Here is an 11,984-nt window from a genome sequence, read left to right on the forward strand (position 1 = left end):
TGATAAGAGATGCTTGGCACATAATCAGGGCTCAGTAAAGGAGAGAAGGCTCCTCAGACAAAATAAACAATGGTTGCTTTCTCCCCCGTGCTCTAGCTCTGAAGCTGGTTTGCTCTGGGAATTATTCAGTGGCTTTGTGTTTGCTGTGGGGAGCCTGAGGTCCTCAGAAAGTCCTCTGAATAAGTCTCAGGGGAGGGGACAGCTCGGCGGCAGAGCCCAGGCCTAGCAAACACGAGGTCCTGGCTTCAATCCCCAGCACCTCCATTAAAGACAAATAAATAAAAACAAATAAAAACCCAATTACCTCCCCCCCCCCCAAAAAAACACATAATTCTCAACTTTTAGGTTGTGCAATTTTTTAGTTAACGGTTTGCAACACGTGAAAATAAAAAGCAGTCTAATTTTTGGTCAGTTTATTATTGTTTTAAAATCCCCTGTGCAAACTCCTTTATTGCCTGTGGGGGAGGAGGGCAGGCCTCCCTCTGCACACTGCCCCTGATGCGCCACCGACCAAAGGCTCCTAGAGGACCTGGGTGGAAGAGGTTTGGGTGCCATGCAGAGCACCTGCAGGGAGCCGTCGGGCCGCTGGGCTGCGGGCAGGCTCTGCAGGTCAGAGGTGGATTTGAAAAGAGCCTTTGTATTTGGGGTGCTGCCGCAGCAGGCGACAGACTGTCTTCCTCCAAGAGCTGCTTGGAAGTGGAAAAAGCCCAATGTGCTCAGAGATGGGGTGGGGGTGGTTGTCACCGTCCTGCTGGCTCCAGGGGCAAGGGGCTCACAAACCCCACCCCTCTGGCCACACTGGCTCCCCTAGACCCTCTCCAGGAGCCAGAGAAGCCCTCCCTCAGGCTGCTGGGAGCAGGTAGAAAGGAACAGCATCTCTTTGGTGCCTGGAACTTCCTGCATAACATACTCAGGGCTGCCAGGAAATCATCAAGGGGTGATGTTTGATGAGTTGAGTTATTCAGAAGGAAAAGCTTTGCCTGCCAGCCTCCACCCCTCCAGGCTTCGGGAGGTGCCCACGTCCCGCCTTGGCTGCCCTGGGGAGCTGCAGCATTGCTCCGCCCACACACCGGAGGCTGCAAGGGCTGCTGGGGGCGTGTCGGTGGAGAGCAGAGCCTAAGGGTGGCCAGAGCGCTTCGCTTGACCTCGGATTGCGTTGCAGCCGAAATGAAAGGTGATTCAATGGTCCAGGGAATTCGTTCGCCTCTGAAAAGTGGGCGACTTTGTTTTCTCTGTTTACTATTGGCTTGCCTGACTTTGGACAGTCTTGCCTCAGTGTCTTGGGCAGGGTGTCAGGTTGCTGTGAGAAATAACAAACCAGGTGAATTGCACATAGACTGTCAGTTCACAGGTAAATGTGCATAAGTCATTTTTTAATTTTTTTGAAGTGATTTCCTGGAAACTCGGTGCTTCCTGGGTCTCAGATCTGCATGTGTACACGGTTCTCACCCAGTTTATCCGGTGGCAGACAGCGTCCGTGTAAAGCGGAACACTTGCAGCTTTCCAGCCGATCTCGCCAATGGAGTCAACTTTGATGAACGCTTTGGAAGCTGCGCGGTGCTGATTGGCATCTGACACGGCTCAACAGGGCTCCAAACTTGCTTTCAGATCTCGATCGTTGCTTGGAAATTAAAGAAGATGGTAGTCCTGAGGGGATTTCTTTCACTCACTTTAAACAAGGCTCTGTTTGTGCATTTTTCCTAGACTTGGCTTCAATCAGAGCTGTTTGTGGGAAATAAGGCTTTCTGGAGGGGGAGGCTATTTTAGCTCAGCTGGTAGTGAACCCAAGCCCAGTAAAAGAATTCTGTCTGTGGTGTGAGACCAGGATTCAGAATTCTAGTCTAAACCAGAAGGTAGTTGGGTACAGCGGCAGGATGTGGGGCTGGTGTCTTGTGATCCTGGTCCTGTCTGCCTAGCTGTGTGATTTGGGGTAATTACTTAACCTCATGGAGCCCCAGATTTCTCAGCTGCAAAATAGAGAAAGTAATGTCTGTCTCAAAGGATTGGTGGGCTCATTCGTGAGGTAATGTATTTAAGACATCTTGAACACAGCGAGTGCTGAATAACATGCAGTTATTATTTTAATTGGGCTACGAAACTTCGGTGTTGGTGGTTCTGTAATTAGTTGGGTCCAGTTAGCTTCTTTTGGTTACAAGGGGCTAAAACTCTGGCTCAAACCAACTTAATCAAAAAGTGGAAATCTATTAACTCATAAAATTTCATCTAAAACTAGACTTCAGTTGGCAGATACTATAGAGCTGGCCAGAGTGTGGGAGTTCACAGGGGTTGAAGGACTCCTTAGTGAGGTCACCAAATTTAGCAAACACAAGCACAGGATGGCCAGATAATTTAATAAACAGCTGTAACTGCTGAATTTTTTGCAATTTATTGAAAAAAAAAAAACCCGAATATGAGACATTTAGGCTGTCCTGAGAAGGCCGACGCAGAGAGCAAGACAAAGTCATTAAATATGAGCCATATCTTACATGCGCAGGACGCCTGGCAGCCCTCCTCTTTAGGGTATTTCCAGTCATAAAACTCTACCATACCTATAATTAGTGTTTTCAGCTAGAGCTATTAGACTCAATTAACTTCATTCTCATATCAGTTAAATTAACCAGAGCCTTTGCTGGAAAATTCAAGATAAGTCTAAGGTCCATCGTATGTTACTTGAAAATAATAAAAGTCTTTTTAAAAATTGTGGGCTTCAGGTACAGTATGATCTAAGAGGTAATTTTTTTTTCATCTCTCAATGCAGTTCTGCTGTCCATGCTGGCTTCAGATGGTGGTAAGTTGGCTGGTAGCTCCAGGCATGTATTTCCCCCAGATTCTGGTCCAATAAACACAGACTGTTCTATTGACCTGACAAAATCCACAATCTGATTTTCACTGGTCAGAATTCCACCTCATCCTCTTATCTGGGCAAATTATTAGGTGCAAGGAATGGGATGCTCTGACTGGAGATATGTGGGTCATATGCACACCCTTGGAGCCAACGTTGGAGTCAGCTTTACCCAACGCACGCAGGCTGTGTATGGAGCGTGAAGAGTGTTTCTCCAGAGGAGAGTTGGTGTTCAGTAAGGAAGAGAAGGGACAATACGGATGTTGGGTAGCCAAAAACGTAACAGCCTCCTTCCCCAAGCAGACAAGCAAAACAGCAAATATCTCCCACAGCCGGGCTCTTCCGGGCCTCTTTCAGCAAGAGAGCGGCGTCAGAGCCGAGGTGAGTCGGCGCCGAGAGAGGCCGACGCGCACGGCCCCGGACCACACGTGGGCTTGTGGCATCGGGTTTTGAGATTATAGAATTATCAGAGTGCTTTTGCCTAATCTTTCCCCCGAAAGTTATAATAGCTATATTGCTTTATTCTAACTATTAAGATAATGCAGTTGGCCCTTGAACAACTGGGTTTGAACTGCATGGGTCTGCTTTGATGCAGATTTTTTCAGTAAATACACACTGCAGCGCCCAGTCCACAGCCTGCTGAATCCGAGGATACGGAGGGCTGACCGCGAAGTTACACTGCATTTTCAACTGCGTGGAGGGTTGGCGCCCAGATCCCTGCATTGCTGAGTTCAGCTGTATATGCATAAAGGTGTATAGAGAGAAGGAAAGGTCACCAATAATCCCACGACCCAGAGATAGTTCCTGCCATCTTGGTGTAATTGTTCCAGATAACGTGTGTGTGTGTGTGTTTTATACATATGAAATACTTAGTTAAAAATAAAATCAAGCATAAAATTACTTTATTAACTTTTAAATTCAAGGATATATTTTGGAAATCTTTTCAAATTAAAAAATATATTTTATTTATTTATTTATTTATTTATTTATTTATTTATTTATTTATTTATTTATTTATTTAATGGAGACACTGGGGGTTGAACCCAGGACCTTGTGCATGCTGAGCAGGCACTCTACTGCTGAGCCGTACCCTCCCGCTAAAATACGTATTTTAGAAATTACAGTATTTTTTAGAAATCACCAGCTCTGTGTGAGCTCTGAATATTCTGGTTGGGGAGGGTGGCTGATACCTTGATGGGCCTTAAATGCTATCTTGTGTAATTTGCATTTTGTCGCTGACTCTGTAAGGTGGGTGTTACATGTCCACATACTCTTACAGACAAAGGGCGAGCCCTGAGCCTTGAGAGTGCCCCTCAGGCTCCCTGCGGGTGTCTGGAGCGGAAAGCAGCCCTCACCTGGCTGCACGCCGCCTTGCCACGTCTCTGGGAACGCACAGGGTTTGGTGACATGCCCAGAGGGGCAGAAACTTACCAAGCTCAAGTTTCCAAGGAATGCCAAATTCCACATCACTCCCAGAAATGGCAGATTGGTTGGGAAAGAGCTGTTGAGCCTCCCTCCGAATACAGTGACAAGAGCAGCGAGTGTAGATGTGAGATTAAGATGTTCATGTATAGACATGAGATTGGGACGGTCGGTGGTTCACACAGGGTCCAGCAAGAGGCAGGATCATCCAGATCTTGGTCCCAGTCTACCCTGCCCATGTGACATGACCCAAGCTCCGGGGGGGTGCATGATTTGAAAAGCCAAGTCACCCTGTGAGGCTCCCGAGGAAACCCAGCAGGTCCTGCCTCTCCCCTCGCTGTGAGTCTGAGGCCTCGGGGCAATGGCTTTCGACTATTTTAATGGTTTATTTCTGGTACTTTATTTTGCCTTCCTTGGTCAATGCTTACTTTGCAACTCCTTGATTTCTTTTTCCATTTAACAAATATTTATAAGGCTCCTAATGTGCGCTGGTCACTGAGCACAGGAATATTAGGGAGCAAATCATGGGTACACGCCGTGACCACAATTCCCTCACAGAGCGCTCAGAGAATAAGCGAGCATTTAAATAAAATGTCACTGTAAGTGTCTTGTTACATAGAGGCAGTGCTCTGTAGAGAGATGGCCATTAATAACATGGAGAAGGATGAGCGTGGGGTGACGTGGGCCATGTTGGGGAAGAAATGCAGTGTTAAGTAAGGGGGTGGGGCAAGGGGATGACTGGGCATGTGAGCAAAGCCCTGAAGGGTGGGAGGGAGAACCTGGTGGATGTGTGGGGACAGGGCATTCCAAACCAAGGGAACAGCAAGTGCAAAGGCCCTGAGGTGGGAGGACATAGGTGTAACTGAGGAACAGCACAGCTGCTGGAGCAAAGAGAGGGAGTGGCGGTGATGGGGGTGAGATGGCATCGCTAGGTGGGGGAACACAATGTGGAGGACCCCGTGCGCTGCTCTGAGGACACCGACTTCTGCTCTGAGTGATGGGACAGCACTTCTTGTCTTTACAGGAACCCGTATGCCCACTTCCTTTGCCTCCAACATAATTTTTTGGTTAATTTTTGTTAAATTATCATCACTATCAAATATTATTTTCTGCATTGCCAAGCGGTATACAGTGGTAATGTTCATGTACCTTCTTGTAAACGTTTGGTTAATAATAGCCTCATTTGCTTCACCTGCTTAATTGTCCACATCCTATTGACAGCGCGTTCCTACGCGTCAATGTCTGTGGACGTTTTCACTTGGGATTTTTTGGTTTCTCTGGGACAGAACTCTCCAATTGCCTGCCTGGTACTATCCTGGGAGCAGAGCAGGGGATCTGTCAGACTCTCCCCCATGACTCACTCAGCAAGCAGACACAACAGAGTGATTCAGTTATATATATATATATATATATATATATATAATATTATATACATATGTTCTTTTTCAGATTCTTTTCCAACATGTGTTATTATATGGTATTGAGTATAGTTCCCTGTGCTGTACAGTAGGACCTTGTGGTTCATCTATTTTATGTACGGTAGTATCTATCCACTAACCCCAAACTCCTAATTCGTCACTCCCTGCTTTCCTCTTTGGTAACCACAATTTGTTTTCTATGTCTATGAGTTTGTTTTTATTTTGTAAGTAAGTTCATTTGTATCATTTTTTTAAGATGCCACATACGAGTGATATCGCAGGATATTTGTCTTGCTCTGTCTGACTTACTTCACTTAGTATGATCGTCTCTAGGTCCATCCGTGTTGCTGCAAATGGCATTCATGGCTGAGTACTATTCCGTTGTACATGTATCTTCTTTATCCAGTCATCTGTCGATGGACACTTAGGTTGTTTCCATGTCTTGGCTGCTGTAAATGGTGCTGCTATGAACACGTAAGAGTGCATGTATCTTTTCAAATTAGGTAAAACTCCCCTTTTGACCGAGTGTTTGGCTTCGTGGGGCTGGGAGGAAGCCTGGAGGAGCGCGTCTGACGTGACCTGGCCTGCTCTGGAGGGGCTTGTGGGAGTTACAGAGACATGCATGGACATCACATCTGGGGGACGAGCAGGGCCCTGGCTTTCTCGGCCCAGGGCACAGTGGAGGCAGACGTTGAACAGAGAACTTTGGGCCCTAAATCTCATATACTTTCCAATAGAAAACAGCAACATATAATTTCATGTGGGACGGTCTGTAAGGGCAGCAGGAATCAGGGGAGAGAGAGGCCAATGGTGTTGGGGTGGCCGGGCGGCTCACGAGGCACTGGCGGTCGGCTGGGCCTGGAGGGCTGTGGGAGGCAGAGGCAGGAATGCTCTGGTGGGGGGTTAAGGAGAGAGCCGGGCAGTGGCAAGAATCTTCCATGGAGGGAGGGAGGGCACGCCTGATGGATGGTCAAGCCAGGGCCTGGGACCCAGCTGGACAGTACGGGCGTCAGAGATGGGAGCCCAGCCAGTAAACTGAAGCTTCACTTTCCTGGCTCTGGAAACTGAGTGGACTTGATTCTTGGGGACTAAAGGGCCATTAAAGGTGGAGTCTTACTGACCGCAGTGGTCAAAGCAACTTCTGCAGGAGCCGCTTCGGGGGCCCAGCAGTTGCTGGTGGGTCTCAGGGATCCTGCTGGGCCCGTGAAGTGGGAGGGGTGGTTTGGGTAAACCAGGAGGCCCAGGGGTGGGGCCGGGTCGGGGGCCACCATGCAGACTCCAGAGACACCGGGAAAGAGGTCGAGGTCCTTCCCAGGGTTCTCAAGGCCACTCCGTGTGCAGCTCAGCCCCCGTCACTAACTCACCTCCTTTCCCTCTGATTCGTCCATGGCAAGGAAGAGGCTGGCCCAGAGGACCAAGCCAGGAGACCTATACCTCCATTTCTGATGGCGGCTGGATGGAGAGGGCCCGGACCCTCAACTCCTCCAGAAGACGAGACCCCTCCTTGGGCGATCTGGCCTGACACCTCCCCTCCGGTGGCCTCCCACAAGACACGACCAGACTGGAAAACCTGAGACTGGACCCACTGGCATTTAAAGATGGGGCCCAGGATGTAGGGGTGAGGCTGAGGCAGGGCAATGAAAGCAGGTGGTGGGACAAAAGAGACCAGGTGTGGAGAGGCCAGGGGTCGAGGGATGCGGGAAAGTGCATGGCTGTGCCGGGGGCCGAACCCGGGAAAGGGTGGCTGTGGAGGACTAACAAAGAAACCCATGTGAAGTCTCGGAGGCCACGTGTTTCCCTGCATGAAAACAACAGCTAAGTTAAGCAGACACGTCAAGTAGCCGTGACAAAGGCAGGCAGGCATCCAGGGTGCCAGAGCACCTGGCCAGCGTCCCCGGTGCCACCCAGCTCATCAGAAAAGGTGCTGAATACCTCTGCGGTGACCCTACCTTGGACAGGGGACGTTCTCCAAGGAGGCAAGATGTGTTGCGCACAGTCAAGGAGTGATTGGTCTGCCTCTTATGTAGATCTGCCCGTAGGCAGGTGTCTAGACCAGATGATGGTGGCTCCCCAGGGCCCAGGCGATGCCAGGGCAGGGTCTCCCAGGACAGCGGCGGCTTCTTTCTAGTGTGTAAGCCACCCCACTCCCGGCCTGTCCCCAGGGGAAGGAGCGAGGCTCCTCTTCTGGGAAGCCCCTCCTCCTCGCCCCCCTCCCCCTCCCTCCTCCTGCATCTCTCCAGGGGTCTCTGGAGGGGACGTCCCCACAGGCAGCCCCTCATCCAAGTCTCTTTTCCTCTCGGTGACAGGACGCACAAGGCTGATTTTCTTGTCTAAAATTTACTTCCCTAAGTAAGTGTTGCTGCTGTTGCCATCTGCTCAGACGCCCAGACCCTCCCAAATGTGTTCCGAGGGCTGAGTGGGGCTGCGTCACTAAACTGCAGAAGCTCCAGCAGCAGCAGGGACCATTGTCTCAGCCACATGCCCACCTGACGTCTAGCAAAGCATCGGACACGGGCCTGTTGCTCTCAGAGTGTCCGGTGAATGAGTGAGTGACAGCGTGGGTGAGTGAAGGGTTGGCTTTGGTGAGGACACACCGTTAACACATGTACACACGAATCATCAAACTCACACGTGGCTCCCTACGAGGGAGGGTGGTTGCCCAGCAGCCTTGCATCTCATAGACACACATGCACACACACACACTTTTCTCTCCCTGGCTTCTTGTCGTAACCAAGGAGGCCCCATAACTCTAGCAGCTCCTGTGATGGTCTGTCCCAAGCTGTGTCTGTGATTTGTCTGTTCCTTTATTCAACAAGTGTTCATTGAGTGCCTGCTATGGGCCGGGACAAAAAATAAAACCAAGAACCTGTGCTCTTGTGAAGTTAGGTTCTGCTGGGGGAGGCAGGCAACAGAAAGAATACATGATGAAAATATACTGTATGCTCAATGAGTATAAATTCAACAGAGAAACATCAAGAAAGGGGGCCATGAAATATGGCAGGGGTGGTGAGGGGTGTGGAGACTGGATTAAAGTAGGGATACAGGGGAAGGCTGACCAAAAGGTAATGTTTGAGTGATGAGCAGAGAGTGTCAAGGAGTGAGAGAAACGTTCTAGGTGGAGGGACAGCGAGTGCAAAGGCCCTGGGGTCAGAGACTTGTTGGCATGTTCTTGGAGCAGCAAGGAGGCCAGAGTGGCTGGAGGGCAGTGAGTGAGCAGGAAGTGAGGCGGAGGGTGGGGTGGGGCGGGGTGGGACATTAGAGGCACTGGAAAGACTTTGCTTGTGCTTCTGGGGAAGGAAGAAACAGCAGTGGGAGGCTGAGAACACCCCTATCCCAGCTCCTGAAGGGGCCGCAGGGACCTGTCCAGAGTGGGCGGAGGAACAGCGGGAGTCCTGATGTCTAAGCTGCCCTCGGACTGTCCCTGCTCTCTGCCGTCGGTCTGCCTTTGGGAGGTGCTGTTCTGGACAGGGAGACTCTTGTCTTTATTTTGAGCTGAGGTGGCAGAGAGCTGGCTTACCAGGCCACCCGTGGGTGCCGGAGGCTGGTGCAGGAGGGCTCTGCTCCCTGAGCTCAGCGGCACTGACTGACGGCGGGGAACCCGCTGCCTGACACTGCAGGATGGAAGCAGCTTTGGGCTGAGAGTCTGGAGACCGGGACCCAGTCCCTGCCCTGCCACAAACTCGTGTGCGCACGTGGAGACACCGCACGTCTTATTTCTGAGCCTCCGTTTTGACTGAGAAACGCAGCTTGGGGCCAGATGATCTCTTCCCCTGCGTGATTCTGCGATTTTCAGCTGCGTCACTGGGATAACTGAGGGCAAACGGACTTCCAGGTACAGGGCGGAAGGCGAGAGCCTTGTCCTCTCGCGGCGGGAGGTCCGTGCTGACTCAGCCCTCGTTGCGCAGCTGCACCCGCGGGCCGGCAGTGCAGTCACCGGGTGACTCGGGCTGCTGTCACTCTGGCATCTGCGCGAGAGCGGCTCGTTGGTGGCTCACCTGGGACACAGGTTGTCGTGCTGATTAAATGAGTTCCTACGCACGTGGAGCCTGGCTGCGGTCCGCATGTGGTGTTACCCGGCAGCCCTGCCAAGCGTGTGCCGGGCCGGGCCGCGGGCGTCCGTTCCTGCGGAGGAGGCGCGGAATCCCTCGGGCCTGCTTTCTCAGGGCTCCGAGCACAAGCCCACGGCCCCGGGGCCTGGAATCCTGGGCCGTGGGGACCGCAAAGGAGCGGCCTTCCTCTCTCAGCTCAACCTCAGGGCCCGAGGCTGGCCAGGTGGCGGGGCAGGGCGGGGGAGGTGAGGCCGAGGCGCGCCCTCCGCCCAGCGCTTGGTGACTGGCAGGCCCCCTCCCAGGGCAGGAGGGCCCGAGCGAAGCTGAGAGTCACCGCGTTTCCGAGCAGCTCAGGGGTGGGAGGCCAGCGGGTTGCCCTGCACGCTGCCTGCTCCCCGCTAACATGCAGAGGGAAGTCAGCCTGAGCGCGAGGAAGGCTCGTCCACGGTGGGCTGCGAGCAGCTGGAGGAGATGCCCTGGGTTCGGGGGAGGTTGGCGCTCCGGGCCCTCTGGCTCGTTGCTGACTCTCGTCCCTGCAGCCACGGCCTCTCGTGCTGGAGGTGGCAAAACCAAAACAGAACAAAACGACTTTCTCCAAAAACCGTGCCTATTAGTCGAGACGACGTAGGTGTGAGAATCTGGGCCACACCCATCAGCCTCCTCCCGTGAAGGCTCTGAGCCACCTGCCATTGCAGACATCTCCACTAGAGGGAGCGACCACCGCTCCTGTTTCTCCCACAGGTGGGATGGGAAACCCCGGGGCTGCCGGGGAGCCCAGCCGCCTCCTGGGTGGAAGCTGTTCTCTGTCATTCGGCTGGGTCCCTGCATGTCCAGCCCAGTGCGCTGTGTGAGTCTGTTCAGGGCTGAGGGTCTGCACCTCTTCCCCTGGGGCTGCCAGGGGTCTCTATCCAGCAGTCCTGATGTAGCTGGACATTCAGTGAATTGGAGGATGACTGGCCCCTTGTCCACCAGCACAGGAGCACAAGCAGGTGCTGCCCAGAGGTCCAGGGCAGACCTGGGGGGAAGTCGAGGCTTCAGAGGTTCCTGGATCCCTGACCTGGGAGGTCCAGCGGGCAACTCGTGCAGCCCCTGCCTGTGGGGTATCCCTGACCTCTTGGAAGACACAACACAGGAGAGGGAAGCAGCGGGAAGCCGCCCTGGGAACTGCACTCAGAGGCCTGGCATCCCGGGGACTCGTGCCCAAGCTGCTGTCAGTGGTGGGGAGTTATCCACAGGGGTCAGGGGATGACGTGGCCGAGAAATCAGGTGTCTTTTGGAAAAATGATTCCCCAGTTCAAATACCACTCAGTCACAGAGCTTTTCTGGAATCCCACGAGGCTGGCTAGGAGTCAGGTGGAATTATCCTGACTTCCTACCTGCTGTCGGGCTTGGGGCTCGGGTGGGACAGATGGATAAGTGAGCTTGTGCATAACCCTTCATCCTCCAGGACAAGCCTCCTCCTCCCGGCCTCGGGCTCCTGCGTTGTCAAGCCAGGAGTTCATATTCCGATGATCTCCAAGGAACAGGAACAGGAGCAGTGGGGTGTTCAGTCTGCCCCGCTGCATGTGTGGCTCCTTTGTCACCCATGCCCTGCTTTCTGCAGTGTGAAGCGTGTTAAGTCCTCTCCCTTCCCCACGCAAGCATCGTTTGGTAGCACCCGTGAAAATGCAATTAGACTGACCTCTCAGAACTGGTCAGCGTGTCAGCGTGGTTCTGGGCCCTCTGTGCTGAAGGGCCAGCAGCAATCGATGCATTTCGCAGCAACAGGCTGGACAAGCTCAAAGTCGGGGCTAAGGTTTACGTTTTCTGTGTCAGCAGTCGCTCGCCTGCTGCCTGGTTTCTTTTTTGGTCCTGCTTACTCCTGACCGGCTGGGGCCAGCTCATCAGGGCTCCGTGACGTCGCCTCACATGCCGGTGACAGAGTCCTCATCACCCTTGGTTTCCAAGCACTGCTGAGTCCCTCAGAGATGCCTCGGTGACTAAGACTTCATTGCAAACTGGGTTTGGAGGGAAAAGGAAGTGGGTGGCCATGGGAGGGGACGGCCGGGTTTCCTCAGAGAGGAGGACGAGGAATTCCTGCCGGTCAACACGTTATTCCAGTGAGTACATTACTGGCGGGGGTAGGGGAGGAGTGTCTTCAGGTTTCTTTCAGTGCCTTGATGGTCGAGAAGGGCTCTGCACCTTAATGGGAGCAGCCTCCGGGGGCATGCATGGTCCAGGCCAGGACTCCACACCCTTCATCTGGAGACCTTG

Source organism: Camelus bactrianus, chromosome 34, assembly GCF_048773025.1.
Source record: "Camelus bactrianus isolate YW-2024 breed Bactrian camel chromosome 34, ASM4877302v1, whole genome shotgun sequence".
Taxonomy (NCBI): domain Eukaryota; kingdom Metazoa; phylum Chordata; class Mammalia; order Artiodactyla; family Camelidae; genus Camelus; species Camelus bactrianus.